The following is a 13,109-nucleotide window of genomic DNA, read 5'->3' as shown; positions in this document are numbered from 1 at the left end:
AGTGGTAGTGTGGATGCTCCTTTATGAGTAAATTCAATATTTTCTACCATTTACTGGTTGGAAACTCCTACAGGAACACCACCACCTTTGCAGCTGTTGGTGAAAACTGACACTACATGTTCTTTCATGACATTCTAAGCCTTTTCTGAGCCTTGAGTTCTGAACTGTATTAGAACAATTAAAACTAATTTATACATATCAATGTGTATAACTTAATTAGACTATATCATGTCATCCCAATTTTATGAGCAAAAAGGTTCATAAACATTTCATAAGCAATCCAGCAACATTTCATATATTTTTGTCTCTCTAACCGTAGGTCTTTGATATAATGATTATTCTACCTTAGAGAGAGGGAGATGAATTAAACTCCTAGATCCACATACCTATTAAACGTTATATGTCAGGCCTATCATTTATCTTAATATATAGATGTAATACTAACTGAGAGGATTCTGTAATACTGAAAAAAACCCATCCATTTTCAGAAAAACATAATGCCATTGTGGGTAGAAATCTGACATTAATATATCTGGTCATATACATGGTGAATATGCCTAAACTACTTCATCAGATTAAAATATCCAATATTTTTAACATAAATATATGGTCAGTGTAACAGAGCAAACTCACCAGCCAGGGAATCTTTTCACGACCAGTTATAGTGCTGCAGCAACTCTGCCTCTGTTTCCCCCACCAAACAGCTGTTTGGTCCTGCAACAATCTACTTCTTCTTACAGCTCCAGCCAGTCTCACCCCTTCCAAATGAAAGGAGATCTTCAAAAAACAAAAGTTCCAAAAAGCATAAAGCAAAGGAATCTTCCACCCAGCCAGGCCGTACCTCCAGTCCCTGCTCCCATACATAATTGCCACCTGTTACACCCTGGCTCTACATCTCTCAGACATAGTTTCAATCACTGTCTTCCTGGCTGAAGCCTTCCTTTCTGCAGCCGATCTGGCCAGCCAAAGTCCTCACTGGGTTCCTTGTCTCCTAGCAGGCTGCTAATCCTGGGCAGGAACTTCCTATCACCACTCATCCCATTCACCCCCTCAATTTGCTGGACTTCCCTCTTTTTAAGACCAAACCCAGCACAGCTGCAGTGGATATGGCTACCTGGTCTTAAGAGTTAAGAGTCTGGTCTTAACTCTTTCCAGCCTAGAATGGAGTCACACTTTGTCACAGTCTGAATTAGAAAAAGAAGCAAATTAGCTCAGAAGAGAATGCTATAGAATCTGCAAAGTAAAAAGAACATGTGAAAAACCAGCAAAAACAAATACACCAGTGTAAATCTAGAGTACCTCCATTGGTTCCAGTAGGAGATGGCCCAATGTCTTTAAGTATTTTTATAATGAGAATATTGTCTGGCAGCATAAAATCCTACCAAGAAATATTATATGATTGCATGAGTCCAATTTATCATGTCAGATAGGTACAGAGTGGACATTATATATAATATATATCAGATTAGAGTTGAAGCTCCTCTTCCTGTCCAGAGTTTAATTAGTAAAAGCTGGATTTTTCCTGCTTATGTTCATCTGCTTGCAGCTGTTAAGATTATAAAGCAAGTTAAGGACTGTGGTTAAAGAACAAGGAAACTAGGATCCACAACCAATTACAAAGCAGATCCTCCTATTTAGTACAGGCTCATGCACATGCAGATTGCAATGCTATCTCATCAGGGAACCAATTGCATTCAAGAGCCTTTTGGAAGAAAGATGTAGGAACATAGTTGCTCCTATTTGGGGAATGATACAAGGGGGTTATTTTTGAATGATTAATTAAAGGGAATCAATCTTCATTGCATTGCAACTGACATGAAAAGCACCATAGCTGTGCAATAATCGCATGCAATTATTCAACTACCCCTTTGGCAAGGACAACATAATTAGTCCTGGTGGTGTCAAGAGATTTTCTTTATACCCAACAAATTGGCAGTTTTAATCAAGTGTTGCTGAAAATTTATCATAACACAGGGAAAACAATAGGTGAAGATACAAGGCCCCAAGCTGTGTGACTCCTATCTACAATGGTACAAATTTACAATACTAACAACATGATGAATACTACCATTCCCTGAATAATATGATTATAATTGTATATCAGTTTCAAGCCACAGAAGTGTTTATTTATTTAGAATCATGGAAGCAACCCCTGTCATGGGGTTTACTTAATAAAAGTTAATCACTGAGGACAATTTTCATCTGGAAGAGTTTAATATGAATCAAAAGAATTTAGAATGCAAAACTGCACACTCAGCAATGTCAATTATTACTATTATTTATTATTTCTACTGCAGTAGCATCCAAAAGCCCCAAATCAGAATGGTGTCCATTATGCCGGCTACTGTCCACCGAGATACGAAGATATGGACCATATTGCAAAGAATGCCACAGACTAAGTAATCCTTAACTAGGATTAATATATTAGTGCTTAATGCTTAAAATGACATACAGTATGGACCAAATTTTTAATCAGCAGAGCGTCACTCTTGCTTGTGAATATGCACAGCACTATGAGTAAACCAATTTGTGGGTACAACTAGAGTAAATGTATGCTCAACTTAGGTAAATGTATGGGCAAATGTATGTTCATATTTATCCTGAGTGCATGAAGTCATTGAACATAGCTCCAGTAAGATCAGGGCCAGTTCCCAGCAGATGGCAAGCAGAAACATTGTTCTTAAGGATGACTTTTTGTCTTCTAGAATCTAAGGTTTCATTAAAAAAGGTTCCACCACATATGGTTGCAAAGATTACCTTAGAAATGTGAAACAAGTTTAAACAGATGAAGTGGTATGTTCCTGAGGCTGAAACAATAGCTCTGAGGTCTATCCTATTATATGAGACCTAGTCTTATTATGACAACTTAAATACCTGCTTTACAAAGTATTATTCCATACCCTTCAGGGCTGAAAATAGGAGCTTTATGCCATTTTAAAGAGGAGAATCCATGCATCTCATGACACCAAGTATTGGTTCTAAATCCTAGCACAGGAAGAACCACACGTACTCAGATTTAAAACTGTGATGGTTTTACATAAAAATATTGGTGAAGGTTTTTTTGAAGGTTGTTATAGTCTCCCTTTGAGCCCTGTACAGTGGGACTTACTGTACATTGATTTACAGAGGGAAGAATACAAAAACCAGCCCCAAAGAACTCTTTTGGAAACACTCCCAAAGTAGCTGCTCCGCAACACATATGGCTTATCCAAGATAGCTAATGGGATGGTTTGTAGAGCTGGCTGAGCATTTTTTGATATTTTTTTTCTCCACCAAAATGCCAAGCAACTGAATCTGAAATGCTATGTTAAACAGGGCTGGTTTTGGTGAATTTTCTGACTCTAAAAATGCAGAGAAAAATATTGAAATTATTGAAACGTTTCATTTTGAAATGACTTTTCATTTGGAAATTTAAGCTAAATAAACTAAAAAGATATGAAGGGGAAACAGATCACAGCTGAAGTGAAACATTTTGAAATTATTGAAACAAAACATTTTGATTGCCCAGCCCTCCTGCAAAAACAAAAACAAACAAAAAAACCACAATTAGTTTTTTTTGGTTTTTGAACATTTTCAAGATTTCAATGTTTTTTCACAATTTGGGACAGGTAAAAATTTCAAATTTTTTTATAGAACAGGAAAACTACAGTGGTGAGGTATAACGCTTTTGTTGGTGCCCATTTGGTGTCATCTACATAACTCACCCATGGTTTTGCCATTCATGAATAACAGCTCATTTTAAACTCATGCTAATAAATATTTTATACCCCACTGCAACTGATATGTATATTCCCATTCACTCCCTCTCTTTCTCTAGATAGATACACACACATATGCACATACACATGAAGAGTTACATACATCTTTGAAAATAAAATTCTAAGAAGTTAATTTAGTGTAAAAATCCTTAAAAATCATAACCCAGCACATATAAACCAAGTACATCAGAAGTCTTAGAAAATATGTTGTCTTTTTAATAGTCACTGTCTCTAAAATTACATTTGAGCTTAGAATGCAAAACTTTTCCTTAGGCTACATTTCCATTTTCAGTGTTTTGTAACTCTGCGAGCGGAACTGTTTTGCATGCTGACAGAAGCATCCATTACTTGTGGCAACATAGTAATTTGTTACATTTTAATGCATTTAGTTGAAGGGACAAAAATGATGGGGGGGGCTTAGAGGGAGAGAGAGGAAGGGAGAGAAAATCAACGTATATGCACACAAGAGGTTTTATATATAATCTGAATAACTTCCATCCCTACAGAGGTCTCTTATCTTAATGACTTTGCTAAAGAAGTTGTCTTGTCAAACATAGTCAAAAGCTTTTGCCTCATATGAATAATTTACAAATGGAAGCAATTTGGCAACAGCCTGACTCGAGATAAAGAAGGCCCTTGGTATGGCAGAAGCATGCAAGTGTAGAACAAATATATAGTTACCAAATATTGAAGAATTTTGACTGTCATTCTGTAACGTTAAATTTCTCTGAGTGCATCCTCTCATACCCAGGGCTGCAGAGGCTTTAAAACTAGTGGGCAACTTGATTAGGGTATGTGCTGTTTTCTTTCACAGCCCCATGTAATCTAAACGCTGTCCAGCACTGGTCCAAACAAAAATGAATTGTTTTACACAGATGGATACAGACTATACAGATAAGATACATCTCACTCTATCCTGGCTTTCTGACTCTCACATTCTCACATGCTGCTTCTGTCAAGTTCTTTCATTCTTGAGCTGTCTCACGGTGCCTGGCTCTCGGAGATGGGCGATCAGGGGAAGGGAATAGAATGAGAACTGTTGAATCCAGGATGGAGAGGAAAAGAAAGGTGGAATGTGCGAATCTGGTGGTGGGAAGATGTGGGAAATTCAGGGAGGCAGAAGGAAAGATGAGGGGGATTTTGGCAGGGATGGAAGAAAAGAGATTGGGGAACTGTGAAAGAGGAAGAATTGGGAAGTAAGAAGAGGAGCAGATGGGAACTTGCAAATGAATCCTGCTCTCACTGGAACCAATGGCAAAACTCTCTTTGATTTAAATGAGAACATGATTCATCTCGGGGAGAATCAAGAGTGGGCAGAAAATGAGAGGAAACAGAAAGAGGTGAAAAAACAGAATATAATAAAAAAGATGAGGTAAAAATAAATATATGTCCACTATATAATGCTACGGCAATACAGCTGAGGTGCTGCAACTATGCCACTGTAGTGTAGATGCTACAGTGTCAGAAAAGGTTTTTCTATCGCTGGAGTAAATCCACCCTCAAGAAGCAGTAGCTCAGTGGACAGAAGAATTCTTCTGTCAACCTAGCAGTGTCTACACTGGGCTTAGGGTGTCCCCCCACAGCCACCGATATGTAGACACCCTACACAGAGTGTAGGGCCACTGAGGGGGGGTGTGTGGGATGGGCAAAAGGGGCAACTGCCTGGGGCCTGGAGATTTAAAAGGTCCTTGGGTCATAGCCGCCGCCGTCACTACTGTTGCAGCGACCGGAGCCCCGGGACCTTTAAATCGCCACTGGAGCCCTGGGCGGCGCAGGCCAGGCAGTGTGGAAGGGCTGGCTGGGAGAGGCTGACCCTCAGCCCCGCCTCTTCTGCCCAAGGTCCCAGCCCTTCTGGGGGCCCGGAGTCAGAACTGAACAACAGAGGATGAATCACTCACAATTGACCTGTTCTGTTCATTCCCTCTGAAGAATCTGGCACCGGCCACTGTTGGAAGATGAAATACTGGACTAGATGGACCATTGGTCTGACCCAATGTGTCATCTTATGTTCTTATGAGGTGCTTTTAATTGTGCAAATATGATATTCATAGACAAATAAGCATATCTTCAAGTAAACAAGTATATTCCCATATGAATGAATATACTGATGCTGGGAGTGCTTACCTGGCCAGCCTGTATTTACACACACATTTACTCATTGGGAATGTGACAAGAGAAAATGGAAAGTAAAGTCTGCTAGACAACAAATAAATCAGGCTTACATCTTCCTCTCCCTCTCAGTCTATAAGGAATCCAGCTATTTTAAAATCTGGGAACCTAGCCAAATATAAAGCTCTTTCCAAAAGAGGACAGGAAAAGATTTCAAATCTCTGAACATTTTCTTTGCCTGCTTATCCCTTTATATCACTCTCTTTTAACTGTTCCCCATCCTCTACCTGATAGATACAAAGCACTAGTGAATTCTTCAGGCACTGCTCCTATTTCAAAAGATTAAGTGATCCACAGACAGCATGTCACATGAATAAGGTGACCAATCACACCAACCAAAAATCAAACACTTGAAGGAGCCCATGAAAACCCATGGGTCCACATATATATTTGTCAACCAGTTATGAAAAATGGATAAATTCATAAAAATCCTGGTATGTTCACAGATAATATTGTCAACAGGAAAAGGGCCAGGGTAAAACTTTCAGAAGGGCCCAAGTAATTTGGGAACCTAAGTCCTATTTTCAAAAGTGACTCAGGCACTTAAGAATTTACCTTATGGGTTCTGGCTGGGTTCCTGAGTTGAGATAAGAAGAAATAAGGGACCTAATCATGTAGGAGCTATGGGCTGGCAATAAAAATGTGTTATATTTTGCAGGGGGTTGGGTGGTGGAACAGGTTTGCAATGTTGATGTGTGGTTTGAAATTCTTGGGTTTACTATAAGGTTGTTTTTGTTTTTGAAATGCTTAGCTTTACTAGGTGATGACTTAGGCCCAATTCTGCAAGCTGCCCTGTGTGGTCAACTCTCCGTGCCCACCCAGAGTCTGATTGATTCAAGTGAGGCAGCCCAGGAGCACAAAGCGTCACCAACATGAGCAGTTTGCAGAATTGGGGCTAAAATGACCACATGGACATTCTCCTTTGCTGGGGTGCTGGAGCAATTGTTATAGTGGGAGTGCTGAGGGCCATTGAACCAAACTGTAAACCTTGTATATGATGGAAACCACTTCCAGCCAGAGGGTGTGCCAGCACTCTCCACATCCCTAGTTCCAGCATCTATTCTCCTTTGTTCTTTAAACCCCACAGAACTACCACCTGGCTCTTCAAGAAAGGATCACTTAATCTTGCTAGGAAATGTGTTTTAGCCATTGCAATGTCATAAACATGACATTGTCACTAGAGCTGATGAGAAATTCTCTGATGAAACTCTGTTTCAGCAGAAAATGCAGATGCCTTGAAAGAGAAATGTTTAGTGAGAAAGGCTCAGATTTAATGAATTTTCATTGAGGTATAGGCAGGTCTCCAATGGAACCATGTCTGCCAGGTACTTTCCATCAGAAACCTGATTAGTTCCTTGCCAGCTTGCCTGGTGGACTGCTGGGTCCATGGATCTAGGACAGGCCTTATGTTTTCAGATTATATTAGAAGGTCACTGAAGGTTTTCTGAAATAATCTGAATTGATCAAAAGAGACAATTTATTGATTGTACATTTTGGTTAAAGTCTGGGCCTAGTTTAAAGTAGTTCTTGTGTATCAGATGTGACAAACAGAAGGGGTAAATACTTTCCATGTGGTTTTGTTCTATAATAATTACAATGTGAGAAATAATGTTAAGAAATAAGCTATTTACTCAAGGTAGCAAGGATGATCAACTGTGTGTATGTGTGGTGGGGTGTTAGTTGGGTTTGTGCTGCACATTAATCTGAAAACCGCAGCCCCTCCTTTTAAATGGCCAACCCAATGGGTGTTTGATATGGGACATGAGAACGCTGCTGTTTGAAACCATTCCCACACGTTATGAAGGTTAAAGAAGCCAAAAGACTGTGGCTTACCATGTCTGCCTGCAAGCCGAATTCTGTTGCCCGCTAGCCCTGCATGTGTGATATCTCACACCAAATCGGCAGGCTCTCAATATAAGACGCAAAAAGGCGACCTTGTAAAGAAAGCACACGTGCTATGTAATGTTAACAGCTTCGTTCACTGTGAAAGAGTATACACATTGTTCTCTAAAATGTGTCTTTTTAAATACTACTCTTCCTTTTTTTTCCTCCTGCAGCTGCAAATGTTTCCACGCTTCCCGTATCATCTCCATCCCAGAGACTAGCGAAGATTAGAAGGTGAAAAAAACGTACTCGCAATGAAATGTTCTCTGAGCTCATGCAGTCCTCCCACACTGGAAGAGCCCAGCAGAATGCGTGGAGCCAAACAATGTCAGAGTACAGGAAAGCACAAAATGAATGCGAGGACCGGAGGGACGTGCAAGAGGACAGGTGGCGGGAGCAAGAGGAAAGGTGGTGAGAGCAAGATGATAGGTGGCGTCAGCATGATGAAAGGAGGCAGGAAGCAATGCTCAGGCTATTGGAGGATCAAGCTGATATTCTCCGGTGTATTGTTGAGCTGCAGGACAGGCAGCAGAAGCACAACCGCTGTAACCAACCACCCTCCTCCCCAAGTTCCATAGCTTCCTCACCCAGAGCCCAAGAACATGTGGCGGGGGGGACCCTCTGGGCACCCAACCACTCCACCCCAGAGGACTGCCCATGCAACAGAAAGCTGGCATTCAATAAATAAGTTTTGAAGTGCAGTGTGGCCTTGTCCTTCCCTCCTCCCCTCCTCCATCACCCCACCCAGTACTTCCCTCCTCCCGCACGCCACCCGGGCTACCTTGGCAGTTATCCCCCCATTTGTGTGATGAATTAATAAAGAACACATGAATTTGAAACAGCAATGACTTTATTGCCTCTGCAAGCAGTGATCAAAGGGGGGAGGGGAGGGGAGTGTCACATATTTGCTTATTCATCTTTAGAAAAATAAAGGACATTTAAGCGAAGCACTTCTTGTGTTGAATAAAAGAGAGATAGAGAGAGAGGGTGGCAAAAGAAAGCAGCCAATAATAACAAATAAAATAAAATAAAATAAAATAAAATAATATTTTCTTTTCTTGCTTAGAGAAAAATAACTTGAATTTGTCCATTCAATGCAATTTGTTCTAATGCTACACTATTTACAAATATAATATATCAGCTCATTTGTTGGGCTTTGCATTATTGATGTGCTTTTTGTTAAATTAGGCCAGTGAAATTCTTACATAAAGGCATTTTGTAACATGAATAAACAGAAACCAAAATGAAAGGTTTCCATGTTGATGACTTGTGAAGGTTACATTAAACATATTTATTCTTGATTGTAGATTGCACTATGTTTAAGCCTTGCAATACAATATGGGCTTGGTTCTGCTCTCATGTTCATTGACTTTACACTGGAGTAAAAGTTTTGACTTTGATGGAATTACTCCTGATTCACAGAAGCATAAGCAAGAAGAGACTCAGGCCATGAATGTCTTCCCCATATCTATAATTTGTCACAAAATAACAGCTGAAGAATATGAAGATCTCTAAAGGGCTGAAGGAAATATTTGTAAATTTTAATATCTTGAGAGGAGAGGAGATTTTACTCTTCCTTAAGGCGTTTGTTTGCAATATTGACACATAATCTCTGGAGTGAATGATAAAATGACATTTACAAATTCTGACTTCTAAATAGAGACATTTGGGAGAAATCTTCAGAAAATGTCTAAGACTGCTCCAACTGATATCAATGCAAAAACTTCAATGGGGGTGGAGCAGGCCAGACTTCAACATATTCCTTATCATGCAGGGCTGGCTATCAAATTTTCAGGGGATCCTAATGAGGTTTGTTTTCAAGTGAAGGGCTAAACTGCATCTCAAAATCAGGTCACAATGTTGCTGTGTTTGTGGCTTTCCACCATAGGCCTTGTACCTGATACAACATGACAAGTTATCACATTGTAATGCTGGCTTCCAGGCTCCCAAGCCAGCTGGATCCCAGGGCTGCGCAACCCAGAGTTCTCAGGGCTTTCAGGATCCCTGCTGCAGATCCAGGAGTTGAGCCCCAGCTAGAGCTAGCCTTAGTGCTTCCAGAATCCTGGATCCACATCCAGGAGCAGGCAAGGCAGGAGTACTCTTGAGCCATGGAGGTTTTGCAGGCTGGGGAACCTAGTCCAAGAACAGTCCATTTGGCTAACCATGTAAAATAACAGATTTGGTGTTCTTTTTATTTGCCTTCTGCTTTTTTGAGCCTTTAGGGTGCACATTTTGAAGCTTTCTCCACAGTCACAAGGGCTAGAAACTTACTTTTTCTTTAAGAATGAAGGCTGAAATTATCACATATCCACTTGACTTCAGGAGCTGGGGCTTTAAGGAAAACAATAATTATCATGAGACTCTGGACAGCAGCAAGGGAGTTTGCAAAACGGGGCTGGCAGCCAGCCTTGCACTGCCACCTGCAATATTAGCAACCACGGGGGCTCAAGGGACACAGGAAGGCCCCCTGACTACCATGCAAGGGTGAAGTCTCAGGTTACCATCTGGCTTAAATATGGCTAACTATATTATCCCCATTTCTCAGCTGGGGGGAAGCAGTGACTTTCCCCAAATTCGCACTGCAACTCAATGGTATAGTCAAAACAAAGTTTCACATGCTATAACCACCAGACTACATGGTTTAATCTCCTTTTCGCATCAAGAATGGAAAGAAAGCACAAGTATATTTCTGTATATTTCTAAAACTATTGCTTAGGAAGACATTCAGATCTTTCTAAATTATCCAGGCTTAGTGTCATTTATCTTTCACTGACATAACCAATATTACATTTCACTCCAGGAAAGCTTAAGATGTAGGGGTAAATTCTCTTCTGGTAAAACTCTATTGATTTCAGTGGGCTTATATCTCAAGAGAATTTGACTCACAGTTTTGAGGAAAAAATGCAATGAAACAAGTCTTAGCTCTCCAGTACAAATCATATCTTGTCACTTTTTCTATGTTCTTATAAATCTAAAGTGCTAATGATGGGGCCTCATGAAAAAATTAAAAGTGATTGCTTAACAAATAAAGCCAAGAGCAGAAACAGTAGCAAATTAAAATCCAAACCTGTTATATTTTTAAAACATTGTCTGTTAGGTCTGTTCTGAAAGCAAAGCCTACCCTGTACAGTCTTTGTATCTGGCTCTGTCTGGAAGCTAGAACTGTTTTTTGAGAGTATAAGGGGGTCTCTCATAGGCCACGAATTCTTGAATCAAGAACAGGTGCAGTCACACCCACTCTACAAACAAAGATATTTTGTTTGAATAAGCACAGCACAGAAGAATGGGGTGTATTAATAGCTAAATAGTGTCTTTATTAACAGTAGAACAGCTGGCAGTTTTATATGACAGCACTCATTCCAATCCATTTTATCCAATTGCAAAACCATAAGCACACTACACCAGGGAACCAAAGGGACCACACACAAGCAATCAGCCATTCAACAGCACTATAATTGCTTCACAGTTGGAAGTTTGTTCTACTCAGCCACTGTTATTCTTTTAGGCTGAATTGTTGGTGCACTGCTACTATCTAAAATCAAGGGCTGTTAATGCAGATAAGCTTGCTTAGAGAAACTTCTTTTGTTTTACAATTCCCCATGAGCTATTCCCCCTGCAGGAGCTTTTGCTGTGCCACTGAGGATCACAAATGCTTCAAGTGCTGGGTGCCAGAAGTGAACCTAAGACAGTTAGCTTCAGGATCTCTGTATCCCTAGCAAAGTGGTTACCCTGATGAGGGAAAAATAAACTCCCAAGTCATAAAGACCCTGTTAGACCCTGCTTGAGAACCTTTCCTTAAGACTTCCAACTGAGCTAAAGAATAGCCTCTGTGAGTCCGTCTGAGATGTATAAATGCCTGCAACTATACTAGTAGCCTCTACCCAGCGGGGAATCTGTTCTAGAAGGAATTGGTTTCAGGGTATAATTAGGTTTCACAGATAGATGAGAGAGAGAGAGAGAGAAAGAGAGTGAGAAGACCATTTGGGAGATGTGAGAATGTATAAAGAAATCATTGCCCAATCTATATTTTTTTAAAAAACCCAAAACAAGTATAATCGAGTGTAAATCTAGTCTGCAATTTCAAATATCATTTTTGATGAGTCTTTAATGTTTTAGTTGTTTGCGGTATACAGCATCTCTAAAATGTTCTTCACACATTGTTTCTGCAATTCCCCCACTCCTCCAGTGTAATATTTATTTGATAGGTTTTCAAACTATCTTTTGGGGAGAACATTAAAAAGCTCTTGGCTGTAGTTAGCACAGCAAATTACAGAGTGATACGAAATTATAAACTCTTTCTAATGCAGGGTGTTTTTCCTCCTCTGCTTTCTACCGTCTTTTGGGATTATCTGACTCAGAGGAATAATGGTTATTGTTCAAGGTTTACCATTCAGGAGTTTTCCCTCTGACTATATCTACAACAGCACTTCAGTACGTTGTTGTGATTTCTTTGTTATTAATTGACATATGGCTCTAGGTAATAAAATAATGGGCTGTCCCAACTCATTATCTTGTTCTACAGCTTCAGGATGACTTTCAGGTTGTCCTTTTTCGCTCCATCTCTACTATTGGCACCTTATGAATAATTGAACAGGTCTTATAGGCAAGACAATAGATTTGTATGAACTGAAGATCGCTGTTAACACTCAGAGTAGACTCAGGAGAATCTGGGAAATTCTGATTAGTAAGGAAAAGAACACTTTAAAAAAGTCACCATGCTCATGAACTGACAGAGGAAGTTTAATTAAAGTCAACAGAGAACTGAAAAGTGTTTAGGAAAGGGCTGGGGGAATGGGCAATAATAATAATGCCAAAAACCCAGTTCCAGGAGAGACCATTGTGAATCATGTTTTTAAAAAAGATGCACTTAAATCTGAGCCTGGAAAACACCATCTGAAAGTATAAACAGATAATTGTGCATGCAAAATAAATAGCACCTCACCCACCACAACATAGGGCGGGAATTGTCTCTATTCTGTACAGTGCCCAACAATTCTGACTGGGGGCCTTGTAAACAATATTTACTACTACTAGGATTACTGTTATAATAGGAGATGGCGCAAAATGGGTACTGAATTTGCATACACAGTTTCACACCATGTGTACCCCTTACCTATGAGCACCTTCACACTTCTGTTGTGTGTGTGTGTGCAGCTTGGGCATCCATTTTTGAAAAAGAAGGCTAAACAGAGAAGAATGAGGAAAAGAAATATTTTCCTATCTCTGGTGCAGGGTTTTTCCACCAGTGCATCCATTTTCTCAACCAACCTTAGCTGAAGCAATTGGCAAATGGACTAT

This window comes from Mauremys reevesii, linkage group 6 (genome assembly GCF_016161935.1).
Source record: "Mauremys reevesii isolate NIE-2019 linkage group 6, ASM1616193v1, whole genome shotgun sequence".
NCBI lineage: Eukaryota > Metazoa > Chordata > Testudines > Geoemydidae > Mauremys > Mauremys reevesii.
Note: the sequence above shows the minus strand (reverse complement) of the source record.